The sequence below is a fragment of the Gossypium hirsutum genome, chromosome A01 (assembly GCF_007990345.1).
Source record: "Gossypium hirsutum isolate 1008001.06 chromosome A01, Gossypium_hirsutum_v2.1, whole genome shotgun sequence".
NCBI lineage: Eukaryota > Viridiplantae > Streptophyta > Magnoliopsida > Malvales > Malvaceae > Gossypium > Gossypium hirsutum.
The window spans coordinates 31,447,003-31,464,697 of NC_053424.1; the positions used below are offsets into that span (position 1 = coordinate 31,447,003).

A 17,695-nucleotide genomic window follows, 5' to 3' on the forward strand; every position below is an offset into this window, starting at 1 on the left:
CTCATTGCAAGAACAAAGTAATGAATGAAAACTGAAAACTAGGTAGGGTTGTAAAGAAAGAGAGGTGAGTCATTAAAACTACTTAAATACCAAATCTTTCCTAATAGCCCAATCCTAGACATGTTCATTCCCATTATAACTCAAGTTTGCTATGTTTTATTCTGTAGAAATTAAATCCTAATTATGAAAGAAATAAATTCCTATGACCTAAAAATAATTAAATAAATAACAAGATAAGAATCCCCTTCTATTTTTCTTACTCATTCCCCTTGTCTTTTTCAGCTCCATCTCCGCTTGCAGAGTTAGTATCTTCTATCCATGTCTCAAAGATAGCATCTGAGAACTCAAGAATAAAAGTATTAGAGATATTCTTAAAATTATTTTGAATTGAGTCATCTCCAATTTTTGCATATTTCCTGTAGGTTTGTTGTTGATTGTGCATGAACTTGCAGATATCCATCAAAATTGACAACTTCGATTTCCTTGAAGCACTTGGAAAAGTCAGCATGGGATTTGTAGGTTTAGGTTCAACACTTATCCTGACTGGTTTTTCTTCTAGCTCAACCTTTGGTTCAAGGTTTCAGATCTTTCAATTGGTTTAGGACTATTCAGTTCCTTATCAGATTCTTCCTTTTCAATCTCTATAACTGAATTAGCTTCAGTCTCAGTTCCATCTGTTGAGTCCTCGGTATTTGGCTCAGTTGGCTCTTCTTTCTCACCTTGGTTCAGCTCATGCACCCTCTCTACTAATCTTTGAAGATCATAATCTGTAATGCATCCTTGAACATATCGCCCCTTTAGATTTGCTTGTGTTTTAACACGGGACCCTTAAGCAAAGTGAAATGATTAACGATGGGAAATAAACACTTTCTGCCTTCTTTTTAGCATAATCATGAATCTCCTTGAGAATAATTTTCCCAACATTAATGGAATTTTCTGTCAAGATTGCATATAACAAAAGCATCCGCTCCATCGAGATGGTGGAACTATGTGAGACAGGCATAAAACTGTAGTGAACAAAATAAAATCATACTTTTGCTACTGGTTTTAGGTATTCCTGTAATACCCCTTACTCGTATCCAAGGCCGAAACAGAGTACGAGGCATTACCAGACTTAACAATACACATAGACGAAAATTGGGCCATAAAATTTCATTTAATTCAAAACTTTTCGAACACATGCATAACAAACAAAGCTAACTATATCATCACATCAAAACATAAGACATGGCACGATTAATTAAACTTATAAACCATAATGGATAAGGATCACATCTCATGATTTTATACGATAACTCAATGCAGACTAATACGTATGGTCAAAATCATAATAAAAATACATATCACAAACCAACTTCCTATACATGCCACTCACTTGATATTTCTAATATTTGAATTAATTCTCCCAAAAATGATAGTTTGATAGTGTGATTTTGCCTCTGACGATCTCCAACCCCGAGCCGACCTGCCAATACTAAAGAAATGGAGAGGATAGGTAAGCTTTACACTTAGTAAGTTCATATGAAAATAATAAGTAATTACTACTACGCTTTTTGAGACAAAATACTATAATTGTACAACTACACATGTTCAGGTTAAGCTGTGTTATCGAGTTACAGTTACTAAATCATTCATATCTGAAGGTAAAAAACTCCAAATTTAATTTCGTTAATTTTACCAAAAACTAGATTCATATATATTTCTTCCATAAAATTTCCAGAATTTTTGGTGAGGCCAATTAGTACAGTTTATTAGTTAAGATCTCCCCTATTTCAGAGTATGACTACTCTAACATCTGTTCACTACGAACCAAATTTCTCCCTGTATAGAATTCAAACGACCATGCCATTTGTTTCCCTTAAAAATATACTCAATAAGGAATCCATGAATGTAAGGTATGACTCTTAATAATTTGTTTACAATTTATGGTGAATTTCTAAAGTCAGAACAGGGGATCTCGAAATCATTCAGACCCTGTTTCACAATAATTCAAATATCACACAATATAGAATTATTTTGCTTCCCCTGTTTCTTTCATGTGAAAATAGACTCATTAAGATTTATTTTCATATATCATTTACATTTTTATTCAACTTTCGCAATTTTTTGTGAATTTTCAAAATCATGCAACTGCTGTTATCCAACACTGTTTACTACTAAAATTCATTCTTATATAATTCCACTTAATCCATTTTATCTTATCGAAGTTCACCCAACTATCGAGCACATTGCTCATAATTTTCATAAACATATACCTGGACTTATTCATCATATAATCATGTTCATATGTATTTTTACTTAATCGATTTTCCCATTGAACACTTCGGAATAATAACTGATACTCAATTGCCTGCACATATTTTCACACTTGTAGCCAAAGCTATCTGGTACGCATAGTAGCCTGCACATAGTACTACACATACAACCAATTATCCGATACATGTAGTAGCCTGCACTTAGTACTACACACGTGACCTAATCATCTAATACACGTAGTAGCCTGCACTTAGTACTACACATGTGATCGAAGTTATCGAGTACGCATAGTAGCCTGCACTTAGTACTACACATGCAACCTCACAATAGATCATTCGTATCGTTTTTATTCCGAAGGCTCAACTGGGAAATTTCTCACTTTCCAACATGTTACAAATTTATTCATAGTCTTTTTTTAATTTTCAATTTACAACAAATAGTCAATCTATAGGTAGCCTCATTTCATATGATAACATAATATAATAAAATAAAAAGAATCGATAAATTATTTACGTAAAAACTTGTCAAAATCTCATCAGGTACAACCGTGCAGCAATTCATACAACCCAGGTAATAGTAATTTAACACTCAATTCACGTAGCAATAATTTTCCATTCAATTTCACATAATACAACTAGCATTACATATTATTTTTTTTTCATATCATACATACCATCCATCAACTTCACTTAAACATATTAAGTCATAAAATATATGCAATAATAGTAAGAAATATAATTCAAACATAACATTGCATTATTATTATCATACGAACTTACCTCGATGCAGAAACAGCAATTTACCATTTTAGTTAAAAACCTTGTATTTTCTCGATTTAAGCCCGAATCTCAATTTCCTTCATCTATAATATCACATTTAGCCTAATAATTAGTCACACTATTCATACGGGTCCAAAAATCATATTTTTAAAAATTTTCATTTTGACCCCTAAACTTTTGCATATTTGCACTTTTTCCCCAAGGTTCAGAAATTAAAATTTATCATATTTTCTTATGTTTTATGACATGTTGATCATTTTTCCCTTCTATGGCAACATCAAATTCTCACTCTAACATGTACTTATGACTATTAGGAACAACCATCAAATCATTACACTTCAAGTCAAAACCCGTTTCCGGCATCATTGGTTGATGTTTGAAGATTGAATCAAATCTCTTTTCACTTCTTCATCGAATAAAAACTAGGTTTTCAGGATTAGTCTTTAAATATCTAGTTCTTTTGTGAGACATGGTATCTTTTCTTGAAAATCGGCAAGTCGTAAAGACTTACAATGGCAAAAATCGTGCGACGACAAGGATGGTGCGGCAGCAACGACAGTATGCAATAGCAATGGCAATGTGTGGGGATGACAATGGCGATGTGTGGTAGAAAAGTTGGTGTTTTGGCAATCTTCTTATGGCGGCAATAGGTGATTTCGGTAAAAAAGGGAAGAGAACTAGGGTTTCTTTCAGGATTTAAGGTTGACGACACAAAAAGGAGATTTAGGGATTTTTTAAGGTTTAAGCAAATTGCTTTGAGAAATATGAAAATTAGTAGAATGGAGAGAGGTTTATATAGGGAAAAATTAGGGCAACATGTAGCAAAAATTTAGCTACATTAAGGTTACTTGGGCGGCAAGCAATGGGAGTGGCGGCAAGGTATGGATTTTTTCCTCCTTTCTGCTGTCTTGGGCTTCAAACTCAGACTGTATCTACAAACTTACTCAAAAAAAACTAATTAGTACTTGGACAAAATTTGACCCCCTTTATTAACATAAAAATTTTAAATTTAAACAGAATAAATGAAACTTAAAAAATTTAAATCTTAATTAGAAAATTTCTTCTTAACAAATTACATTAAATTAATTCTTAGGAAAGGTTGGAGAGGTCACAACGGTCCCACTTAAGTTCCAATCTCCTCAGACAAAATTAATTAAATGTACTAAGTTACAAAAATAAGTTTTATTTATTTATTTATTTACAAAACGAGTTCATGAAAAATTAAGGGTCTGTTAATTTGAACGAGGATTCAACTCGCTCAACTTCACCTTCTTAATAGTGTTTGATACGTTGACCATTAACTTTAAAAGCACCCCTGCAATTGTCGTATAATCCAATAGCTCCATAAGGATAAACTAGGTATATGGTATAGGGTCCTTTCCATCGGGATTTAAGCTTCCCAGGAAATAACTTCAACCGTGAATTAAAAAACAAAACCTTCTGACCTTCTTTAAACTCACGAGGTTGTATATGACTATAATGCCATCTCTTTGATCTTTCTTTACATATTTTGGCATTCTCATAGGAAAACAACCTCAGCTCTTCCAACTTATCAAGTTGTAATATCCTTCTCTCACCGGCTTGCTTAAGATCGAAGTTCAACTACTTTAAAGCCTAATGAGTTCTATTCTCCAACTCTAATGGCAAATGGCATACCTTTCCAAAGACTAACCGATAAGGAGTAATTCCTAACGGTGTCTTAAATGCTGTTCGATATGCCCATAATTCATCATTGAGCCTTCGAGACCAATCTTTTCTGCTAAGGTGTAGTACCCTTTCCAGAATACGTTTGATTTCACGGTTCACTCTTTCAACTTCCCCATTAGATTGGGGGTGATAGGAAGTAGTAATCTTGTGCTTTAGATCATATTTGTCAACCAACCACTTAAGCCATTTCTTCACAAAGTGAGAACCTTCATCACTAATAATAGCTCTTGATGCCCCAAATCGTCTAAACACATGCTTATGTAGGAATCGCATAACTACCTTAGCATCATTTGAAGGGTATGCTTCAGCTTTAACCCACTTGGATACATAGTCCACAAAAACTAAGATGTATCTATTCCCATACGAAGAAGGAAATGGGCCCAAGAAGTCAATGCCCCATAAATTGAACAATTCAATCTCCAAAATGTTTATCAATGGCATCTCATTCCTCATTGATATATTTTCGGTCCTTTGGCATTTATCACAATTCTTCACATAAGCATAAGCATATTTAAATAATGTAGACTAAAAGAAACCTTCTTGAAAAATCTTAGTCGTAGTATGTGAACCACCAAAGTGTCCCCCACTCGGAGATGAATGGCAATGATACAAGATCTCAGCAATTTCACTTTCAGCTACACACTTTCGAATTATATTATCTGCACACTATTTAAACAAAAATAGATCCTCCCAAAAATAATACCAACTATCATGACAGAACTTTTTCCTTTGTTGGTATGTCATTTCTCGAGGAATTATTCCACATGCAAGATAATTGGTAAAATTAGGAACCCAAGGTGTTTCATGAATTCGTTTTACCTCAAATAAGTGTTCATCTGGGAAATTCTCATTGATAGGCACACATGATCGAGTTACCTCATCTTGTTCTAACCTTGACAGGTGATCAGCTATTTGATTTTCGACACCTTTTCTATCTTGGGTCTCAAGGTCAAATTCTTGGAGTAACAATATCCAACGAATTAGCCTCGATTTCACATATTTCTTTATGAGCAAGTATTTAATGGTCGCATGGTCAGTAAATACTGTAACTTTGGTACCTATAAGATAAAAGTTGAATTTGTCAAAAGAAAAAAACTATAGCAAAGAGTTCATTTTTAGTTACCATATACTTGAGTTGGGCTCCCGTCTACTTGCATAGTAAATAGGGTGAAACACTTAGTTTCTTCTTTGACCCATCACAGCTCCAATAGCATAATCACTTGCATTGCATATCAACTCAAAAGGTGAGCTCCAATTAGGTGTAACGATTATTGGGGCTGAGATTAACCCTTTTTTTAGATCTTCATAAGCTTCCAAACATGCTTTTCTGAAATCAAACACTATATCTTTCTCTAACAACAAATATAGTGGTTTAGAAATTTTTGAGAAATCTTTGATAAACCTTTGGTAAAAACCAGCATGGCCTAAGAAACTTCTAACTCATTTCACATTAATTAGAGCCGATAATCTTTCAATTACGTCCACCTTTGCTTTATCGACTTAAATTCCTCTCTTTGAGATTTTATGCCCTAAGACAATCTCTTTCTTAACCATAAAATGGCATTTTTCCCAGTTAATGACAAGATTCGTCTCTTCGCACCTTTTTAGTACCTTAGCCAAATTACTCAAACAAGTATCATAAGTGTCACCAAAAACAGAAAAATCATCCATGAAAACCTCAACAAAATTTTCAACCATATCAGTGAATATTGCCATCATGCATCGTTATATTGCCATCATGCATCATTGAAATGTTGCAAGTGCATTGCATAAACCAAAAGCCGTTCGCCTAAAAGCAAACGTTCCATATGGATAATTAAAGGTTATTTTATGTTGGTCCTTCGGAGCTACAATTATTTGGTTATATCTCGAATAGCCATATAAAAAATAATAGAATTCATTACCTGCTAGTCGATCTAACATCTGATTCATAAAAGGCAACGGAAAATGGTCCTTCCAAGTGGCAATATTCAATTTTCTGTAATCAATGCAGATTCTCCAACTAGTAATAGTTCTCACTGGAATCAACTCGTTGCACTCATTTTCAACAATCGTGATTCCACCTTTCTTCTGCACAACTGTATCGGACTTACCCACGAACTATCTGAAATAGGATAGATGATGTGACAGCCCAAAATTGACCCTAGTCGGGAAGTGGTTTCGGGACCGCTAAACCGAGTCACCAAAATGTTCGAATGTGATATTTATTGTCTAGAATATGTAATTATGAATGTGTGAAAATTTCAAGCTTCGATTTAGTCGATTGCATGTGAGTTTTAGTAAATAGGACTTATGTGAGAAAATTTTAAAATGTGATAGGTCAAAGCATAAGGACCTATTAGTGCATGTTGAAAAAGGGGGGACTTGCATGTCAATTTCCCCCCCCTCTATTAGTAGTGGCCGGCCATGACAAGTATGGTAGACCAAGTGTGATGGGCAAGACATGTCATAGACATGTTGTGTTGGTGCATCATGGGTGGAAACAATAAAATAATGAGCATGGTAATTAAATAATGAAAGGGAGGAGTGATGAAAAAAAAAAGAATGGTCTCATCCATGCCCCCCCCATTGCCGTGAGTTAAAGAAAAGAAAAGAAAAATTTTGTTCATCCTTTTTCATCTTCTTTTGGCCGAAAATTCTAATGAAGGAGGAAGGAGTTCTTGCTTCATGTTTGGTTTGGAAGAGGATTAGGAGGAGGTTTGGCCATACTTGTATCTAGATCAAGGTATGTTTGAGGTTGTGCCATGAGATTCATGCATGTTTTTAGTTGCTAGCTTGAGTTCTAATTAGCCCATGGTTCAAATCTTTGCTATGTCATGGGGATGATATTCGGCCTAGGTGGATTTTGTGTTAATGCCATTGCATGCTAAATATGAAGCTTGTTAATGATGCATGTGATGGTGGATTGATGATTCTTGAATCTTCTTTTTAGCATTTTTGAGTGAGCACATATGTGCATTAGTTGCTAGATGGAGAAGAATCGGCTAGCAAGTTGTGTGCTAAGGCCGAATATAATTTTTGTATATTAATGAGTAATGCATGTGTTAAATTGATGGAAAGGGAGAGGATGCTTTACTAGTGTATATATGTGTGTATTAGCCAAGTTTTGAACTTGAAACAAAATGGTGTTTAGTCAATACAAGTGACCATACTTGTAGAATGTATTAAGTGTTGCAATCGGCCCCAACATAGACATGCATATTCGGCCATAGGAAGGAGATTGGTGTTGCATGTATTCGGTTAGAGGCAAGCATATTGATGCTTTTGTCTTGGCTTAGAAAATTCGGCCAAGGGGGAAAATTAGCTAAAATGTTGAGTTTGATTCATGATTCCGTACATATGTGACTTTAATGTCTAATGTATAAATATGGGCTAAGTGCCTTGTGTTCCTCTTTTCGATGCTCAAATGATTAAATCAATTTATTTGTTTAATTAAGTTCAAGAGCAAAGGGGAACTAAATCCGATAAAGGGAAGGAAAAAGTGGTCGAATAGCTATCGGAATCGTTCGACAACATCCGAGGTAAGTTCTTGAGTAAAAGAGCTTAAATTATGATTTGATTAGATCATGTTTTAAGCAAATCAAAATCATGCTCTTTGTGTGTGGCTATTGAGCCGAAATTGCAAGAATGATAAGTGTCTTGTGTTTGAGTTTTGCTAACGAAAACAAAATACGAATGTACCATGATTTATTGTTAAATGTGCATGGTTAATTGAATGATGTCCGGGCTAAGTCCCGAAGGCTTTGTGCTAAGTGACCATATCCGGACTAAGATCCGAAGGCATTTGTGCGAGATACTAATTCTGGGCTAAGCCCAAAGGCATTTGTACGAGTTACTAAATCCGGACTAAGATCCGAAGGCATTTGTGCGAGTTACTAAATCCGGGTTAAGTCCCGAAGGCATTTGTGCGAGTTACTAAATCCGGGTTAAGTCCCGAAGGCATTTGTGCGAGTTACTATAACCGGGCTATGTCCCGAAGGCATTTGAACGAGTAGCTATATCCGGTTAAATTCCGAAGGTACGTGATTTGGGAATGAATGATCTTGCTGTAAAAATTTCAGTTAATACGCTTGAAACATCCCAACATTGAGGTATGTTTCGTATGTGCTTTGAATTAGTTGAGCCCTTACAAATAAGTATTCGCTCAGTTGATAAATGAGCTACCGGCCTTTGGCTAAGTTGATCTTTGTGTATGAATAAAAGGGTTGGTAATGTGAAGTAAGTATGATATTGAAAAATTGTGCATATGAAATTATCCGTTTAGCTACATGAATGCTAAACTTTTGTTGTGCTGGAATCCCTTGCTCAAAACTTACTAAGCATAAATTGCTTACTCCGTCTCCTTGATTCTCTGTTTTATAGATTTTGGTTCTCCAGCTATCGGACTCGGGATTTTGAAGTCGAAGTCACCCACACTATCAAAGCCCCCCCCCCTTTTGGTACAATTTTGGTTGAACTTCGAAATGGCATGTATAGGACTACCCTTTTGTTGTGGGTCATGGACCCTTTGGACTTGTATAATTTTGGATAGCCATGCGAAAATGGCTTATATATGTTTGAGTATAATGTTATAATTATTTGATATGGATATGGTTATTGAGAGGTGTGGATATGCTTAACAAGGATTGGCCATGGGAATGGTTAATCACTATCATAAATTGTGCTATTTATGCTAAAAGGGCTAGTTGAATCATGGAAACTATGAAATAGGTAAAGTCTACCTTAAAGGCAGATGCTGACAGCAGCAGTGATGTAGATTTGGAAAATCACTAAAAATAGTAAGAATGGAATTAAATAGTGAATAAATTATGTAAACGAACCTTGATGAATCTATTTTCATAGGAAAGTAACGAAACGATCATATGGACAGTATGTTAAGAGACATTCAGGTTCTCGTAAGACAGGGCCAGAACGGTTTCTGGATTCCCTGTTTCGACTTTGGAAATTCATTATAAATTAACCAGAGATAATTAGGAGTCATGCCATATATTTATAGATTCCTCTTTGAGTCTAGTTTCTATAGAAACAAACGACATCAGTATTGAAGCCCTGTACAGGGAGATATCCAAGTCGTAATGCGCAAAGGTCAGTGTAGTCGATCCCTGTAACATGGGAGACTTTTACTAATAAACTGTACTAATTAGCAAAACCAAAAATTCTAGAAAAAAATATGTAGATGGGAATATGAGTCTAGTTTCAGGGAAAATTTATGGAACTGGATTCTGAGTTTCTGAACTCAAGATATGATTTTTAAAACGAATAGTACGCAGATTGGCAGTGTCTGGGAAATTTTTTTATAAGTGGTTTAAAGTCTGTTAACACCTCGTGTTCGACTCCGGTGACGGTCTCGGGTTCGGGGTGTTACAGATGATTCCTGTATCTAACCATTTGATCACTTCCCTTCTCACAACTTCTTTCATAATAGGATTGAGCCTCCTTTTCCCATCAATTCGAGCTCTTTAACCTTCTTATAAAATAATTTTATGCATGCAAAAAGAAGGACTTATACCTCGAATATCAGTTATGATCCAACCAATTACTTTCTTAAATTTCTTTAGAACAACAATTAGTTGCTCCTCTTGATCTTTCGTCAGTTCTACTGAAATAATCACAGGCAAAGTCGAACAGTCACCTAAATACATGTATTTTAAATGGGAAGGAAGTACCTTTAGTTTGATTTTAGATGGTTCTTCAATTGACACTTGGGTTGCACAAATTCTCTGATTTCTAACTCCAACGGTTCAAACCATGTGGATTGAATAAAATTCCTTAGATTGGTTTCCATCAAAGCCATGTTTTGTTCACCTTCTTTATCCTCAAAAGGGTCAAGATCTAAGGCTTTCTCCAACGGATCTTCTTCAAAATTGCTTTCTATAGAAACCAACGTTTCTATTTCTTCCATAACTGAACACTCTTCTGTTGGATCGGGAAATTTCATCACTTTAAGAATGTTAAAAGTTACCTGATCATCTTGAACTCGCATGGTGAGTTCACCTTTCTGCATATCAATTAACGTTTTTTCCATGGCTAAGAAAGGTCTCCCAAGTATGATCGGCACTTTCTTATCTGATCCAAAATCTAAGACAATAAAATTAGTAGGAAAAATAAATTTATCGATTCTTACCAAAACATCCTCTATCTTTCCTTCGGGATATGCTAAAGATTGATCTACTAGTTGAAGCATCACAGTTGTAGGTCTTACTTCACCTATTGCAGAATCTTCAAAATAGACTTAGGCATCAAGTTAATACTCGCTCCTAAGTCACACAAAGCTTTACCATAGTAAGATTCGTCAATGTTACAGGGTATAGTAAAGCTTCCTGGGTCTTTCAATTTTGGTGGCAGTTTGTTCTGGAAGAATGCACTGCACTCCTTTGTCAAGGTAACAATCTCATACTCACTCAGTCGTTTCTTCTTAGAAAATATATCCTTTATAAACTTCACATAATTTAAAGCCTCCACCAACGGAATATTGATGTGTAGCTGCTTTCAGAACATCCAAAAACTTCTTGAATTGGGCCTCCTATTTTTGCTTGTGTTGCTGTAATCTTTGCGAACATGGAGGTGATGGAAGTTTTAGTTAAACCGCATAACTCTTCTGAGTAGGTAAATCTGTATCCAAATAAGATGTTAAAGTATCTGAATTCACTAAGTTAAAATTTACCTTGTCAGTCTTTACAGATTCTGACTCTTTTGGTGTAGGAATTTCAATAGCTGGTTGATTCTTCTCAATGGGCTTATCTTTGACATCAATTAATCGGGGTTCTAGAATTTTACCACTTTACAAAGCCACTACCTTGATATGTTCTTTACCCAAATTTCTTGGATTCTCAGTATCACTTGGCAAGGTTCCTTGCGATCTATTACGAAGCTCCGTAGCTAGCTGAACCATTTGGTTTTCCAAATTTTTCAATGTTACTACTTGGCTTTAGATCAAAGCGTTATTCTTTGCCATGTACGCTTTCAACAATTTCTCCAAACTATTTGATGTCTCAGCTTAAGGTGGTCTTGGAGCTTGTTGATTAAACCCTTGAGATTGGTTGGGTCTATGCTGCAAAAAGTTGTTATTCGGTCTATTTCCTTGGTTGTTCCAAGAAAAGTTGGGATGATTACGCCATGAAGATTGTAGAAGTTGGATTGGGGTCTTTGTCCACTCCTATTTTGATGTTGGTTCCCCACATAGTACACTGACTCGAGATTTGATGGACAATTCTCAAAAGAATGACCTTCCCCATAATACAAACAGGAAACTACTTCCAACGGACTTAGTGGTTGAGCTGAAAATTATTAGCACTATTAGCGGTAAACTATTTTAACATAGAGGAAATAGACGATACCTAAGCTGATAATGAAGTGAGCGTATCAACTTCATGAACTCCGACTACACGTCTTCCTGAAGTTGTTCGATTTTCTGGCCATTGATAGTTATTACTCGCAATGCTCTCGATGATCTCATAAACCTCATTATAAGACTTAGACAAAATTGCACCATTCACAGAAGCATCTACCATCAATCTTTTATGTGCATTGAAACCATTATAGAATGTCTCCAACTAGATACAATGAGGAATCCCATGATGAGGACACTTACAAAGTAAAAACTTGAATCGCTCCCAAGCATCATACAAAGACTCGTCATCCAATTGTTGGAAAGTTGTGATTTCATTTCTCAACTTAGCGTTTTTGCTAGGCCAGAAATACTTAACCAAAAGTCTCTTTGCTAATTCTTGCCATGTAGATATGGAAATTGGTGGCAATGAATTGAGCCATGCTCATGCTCAATCTCACAACGAGTATGGAAACAACTTCAACCTCAGTGCATCTTCAGTCACATCAGCTATCTTGAATGAACCACTCACCTCCATAAACAATCGAAGGTGGAGATGTGGATCTTCTGTGGGCATAACACTGAATTAGCCCACCATTTGGAGCATTTGAAACATCACTGGTTTCAATTCAAATTTGGTTGCCTCAATATCTGGCCTTCTCATTCCTGGATTTAACTCACTGAAAAGTGGCATAGCATATTGTCTGATGTATCGATCCCTATCATATAAAATGAGGATGGGATTTCATACATGATCAGCTTCATTACCTTGGTCTTGATTCTAATTTCCAAGGTCCATCTCAACTTGTCTTTGAGGTATTCGTTCATGTCTTCTTTGTCTGAAAGTTCACTCAATTTCAGGGTCTACAGGGAGTAAATCAATAATCCAAGCTATGCTCATAAACACCTGGAAAAAAAACCACAAAATTAAAAAGAATAAGTTGGTAATGTTAGAAATAAACCAAATTGGAAGTAAATAATTTCACACACAAAAAAATAACTATGGCAATAGTTAACAATCCCCGGCAACGGTGCCAAAAACTTGTAACGCATAGGTTTGGGCAAGTGTACACAATGGTTATCAAGTAATAAGAAAGTATCGAGTTATCGTCTCTACAAGGATTGTATTTGTGCTAAGTCACCTAATTTGTAAAATTAAATTATTAATTTGGTAAATAAAAATACAATATAGTTGATAAGTGATGATTAAAATATATTAAACTAAATGCACTGATCCCCAATGCAAAGTATCCTAAGTATGAAAACTATATGTCTGAAATCGATTTTAGCAAAATTAAACACAATTTGCAACATTATAAATAAACTAGGACAATTACTTTAATTAAACTCAACTTATTATCAGCACGCTTAATAACATTCAGAAAAACAATTCATGGCAACTCGATCTTTCATGAGTTTGGAAACCAGATTAGGTCCTTTCGGAATCCTTTACTTAGTAAATACGCATTTTATTGATCCTTATTTACTAAGGGTTTCTTAGTATTCGTGTGAGGTAATAGGGACTTGTTAGGTTTGAAACAGTTTAATCACACAAATCTAAAAACTATGCAAATAATAGAGCTTGGTTAGAGTTGTTATGCAACCTGCAATTTAATCGGGTTAGGATCTAAGTTGAGCATGCACATTTCAATTATGTGTCCACTAACCGTCGTCTGGTTAGGATCACTCAGCTAATTTAGGTGCATTTCAATCACGTATGAACGAAATACAAACTTGATTTTAATTGAAAACATGATCGATTGAGGCACAAACATTATAAGCATGAATCAAATAAATATTATTTAATCAAAGAAATCATCCTAGCTTAAATAAAATTAAGCTAAAATTTTTGTAAACAAGAACAAAGAACACATAGCAAACATTTTTAGATTAAATTAAAGAAAAGAAAGATTAAACCTAAGTCATAGTGGCTGCCACCCAAGACTCTGACTAACGAGGCTCATTCGCTTCTTCACTTTGCTCTTTTGCTGATGGCTGTCCAAGGTGGTCGACCAAGGCTTTTTAAGAGGATTTAATTGCAAAAATCTCTTTGAAGAGATGATGCTAGGCGTGGGAAATGGAAAATGCTAAGTGTAACATCCCGATTTAAGGTCTAGTCAAAAAAATGGTTTCGAGACCAAAAATCTAACGTAAAAAAAATTATTTTTATTATATTTTATGGTTTACGATTTCACGAAATGATTTCGTGAAAATTTTTTTCGAAAATTTTGACGTTTGGGCACCCAATTTAGTCAGAAGGACTAAATCGTAAAAAGTGCAAAAGTTGAGTTCTACATGCTAGAGGTGTCCAATTGTTATGAAATTTTAAATTGTAGGTCCTTATATGGTAATTAGACCATTGGTTAAGTGTTTCCAAAGTTTTTCATTAAGGGCATTTTGGTCATTTAGTTATTAAAATGAATTAAAAATAAAATTAAAAGCCAATATTTGTCCATCTTCAACCTCTTGGCTAAAACTTGCATGGAGAAACCATGGATAGGGTTTTTCAAGCTTCCAAGCTCGATTGTAAGTCTGTTCTAGCCCCTTTTTTTAATGATTTTTACGTTTTTGCAATCCCCGTAACAAGATCTATCTATTTCTACCATTTATTTGAGCTAGGGATGATGTTTAAAAATTTACCCATGTGTTTCATGTGTGTATTTTGATGTTTAAGGGAGGAATATGAATGTTTGTTGTGTGTTAAACGACTTTTACTATGAAGTTTTCAGTGAAAACGCTAAAAATGACTAATTTGTAAAAGTTATAAAATTTGTCATAAAAGTGTGATTTAGTGGAAATTGTGGGCTACTATAGTTATGAAAATGATTCGGCTAGGCTTAAAGTGCAAAGAAATTGAATAAAAATCATTTTATGAGCCTAGGGGCAAAAACATAATTTTGCCATAGTATGATTTTTGGATCACATTGACTAATATGACTAATAAATAGACTAAATGTGACATTAAAGATCAAAGAAAATGAGGTTCAGACCTAGAACAGGGGAAAAACGAGAAATTGATGGTTAGGTCCCTTTTGCCATTTTGGTGTCAAGGTAAGTTCATGCGTAAATAATGCAACCTTATGTTATATATTTAATATTTTGATATTGCATGAATTGTATACATTTGTTTTTATGAAATTTATTAATGACGATTTTGACAAAGTTTCGAGAAATGAGGAATCTTGATTTAACCTCAAGGGTAAAATACAAATGTCATGATATTAAGGCTGCCGAGATTCCGAATAAGACCATATCTGGGATATGGCATCAGTATGTGATTTCGTATAAGACCATGTCAGGGACATGGCGTCGATATGATATTTCATGTAAGACCATATCCGGGATATGGCATAAGATCCATGAGCATCCTTAGTATTCCAATGTGGTTCAACGGGTAAATCAAAGATGAGTATGAGAATGAAATTACTATGAGTAAACAGGCATGTACGTAAGCCTATAATTGTAAATTCATGATTATTATGGAAATAATTGTTTATTACCCATTGTGATGGATAGTGCACATACTTGTGATGTTGGATATATGATAAATATAAACGATGATTACGTGTTAGGCTATTGGGCCGAACTGAGATGTGATCTAATATGATTATGTGCTTGAATTGTATTTCAATGGGTATGTTAAGAATGAGAATGTATGTTACACTTTTCGAGTGGTATAGGTATATACATAGAACTCATGTGAAGTGAGTTTGGTATATGGTGAATTCTTGGTGAGAATGTATATGAACAAGTTATACTTGTGAAATATTGATAACCTGTGACAAATGATCTATATTTATGATGAATGGATGCATGATAAGATTTGAGAATGATCATGTGATAGGCTTAGGAGCCTAATTGATTTGTAATATTTTACAGTTCATTTATTTATATTGTGTCTCTTTGGATATGAGGAAAGCAAAGATAGGTATAATTGCTGAATAAAGATATTATGAGAATATAGTAAGATACGAACTTAGACAAGTGAAAGGTGGTTGTAACTATATGTTGAAATTATGATTACTCACAAAAAATGTGCATGTGATTAAGAGGATGGAAATAACTTGTTAGTTAATGTGATATGTTATAATGGGAAGACTATAGTGGCTAGGCTAATGCCAAGACATGTAAATGGTGTGCAGAAGTTAAACGAGTACATTACGAATGAATAAGTTGAAATCTTAAAATCTAATGCCAATTGAAATTATAGTAGTCCTATGGATGGATAAAGTAAATGAATGTTAATAGTTGTTTATTATTTTCATATGCACTTACTAAGCTATATTATATAGCTTACCCCATACTTCCTTTCCCATATCTTATAGGTTAATTTAACTAGCTCGGGTTGGAGACCATCGGAGATGCCATCATACTATGAAACTATCATCGTGGGTAAAAATGAATACAAACCTCTTAAGTTTATGGCATGTATAGGGACTTAGTGATTTTGTGTATGTGTCATTATGATATGGCCAAATGTATTGGCTTATAATGAATAAAGATTTGATTTGGTATGTAGTCATATAAATTGGCTTATATTAGCTAATGGGTTGCAAGTATATTAATTACTCATATACCTATGACAGTGTCATTGTGTGATGTGGTCTATAATGGTATGTTAATGAAAGTTCATACAAGGGAATCATGGAAGACTAAAATTAGCATTAAAATAGTTTTGGAGAGCAGCAGTAATATAACTTTGAAAAATCACCATAAATTTTGGAAATCAAATTGGAGGTTGAATAAAAAATGAAATTAAATCCTATTAAGTCTAGTTTTACATAGAAAAAACGTTGTAAGCAAAAGAATTTAATTTTATGAGATATTTGAATTTTTATGAGACAAGGTCAGAATGATTTCGGGTTCCCCTGTTCTGATTTTGGAAAATCATTAAAAATTGTATAAAAATACTTAGGGGTTAAAATTTATATTTTTAAATTATTAATAAGTCTATTTTCAAGAGAAATAAATGGGAACATCATTTGAATCTTGTACTAAGAGATAATTAATTTTTAGTGAAGAAAGGTCGAAACTGTCAAGCAACAGATTAGGGATGAATTTGAAGAATTAACTGTAATTATTGGCTAAACCATAAATTCTAAAAATTTTATGGTAGGAATATATTTGAGTCTAGTTTGGAAAAAATCAAGAAAATCTTAATTTTGAGTTTTGTAGTTGAATATATAAATAATTTAGTGACTATGACTCAAGTTGACAGTTTTGTTATGAACAGTAAATAATTGTTTTGATATGTTTAAGCCTTGATTATGGTTGTGTTGGTAGCTTAATTGTGCCATGTTACGTGCCATTGAAAGTGTGTGAGTGTGTAAATGAGGGTGGCAAATGGCTTGGTAAATAGTCACTTTCTTGGCCACACAGGCAGAGACACGGCCATGTGTCTCAGCCGTGTGAAGGAACCTGGGCATGTGACTTGACCGTGTGACCCCAAATTGTGCATGACGTCATAAACAGAGAGTTACAAGGGTTGAGGACACGTGCGTGTGTGATCATACAGCCTACCCACACAAGCGTGTCCCAAATAACATGGGCGTGTGACCCCTATTTTGATGAAAATTTTCTGAGTTTTCCAAAGTTCTTTATTTAGTCTCGATCCACCTCCAATGCA

General features: G+C 34.6%; 1 non-coding gene across 1 annotated transcript; it reads left to right on the forward strand.

Annotated features, from left to right (window-relative positions):
- The first annotated feature begins 12,311 nt into the window (after positions 1–12,311).
- On the forward strand, positions 12,312–12,418 carry LOC121207507 (small nucleolar RNA R71). Its single transcript, XR_005902602.1, has one exon. It is a non-coding gene; the product is annotated as a small nucleolar RNA R71 (small nucleolar RNA).
- Positions 12,419–17,695: the final 5,277 nt, after the last annotated feature.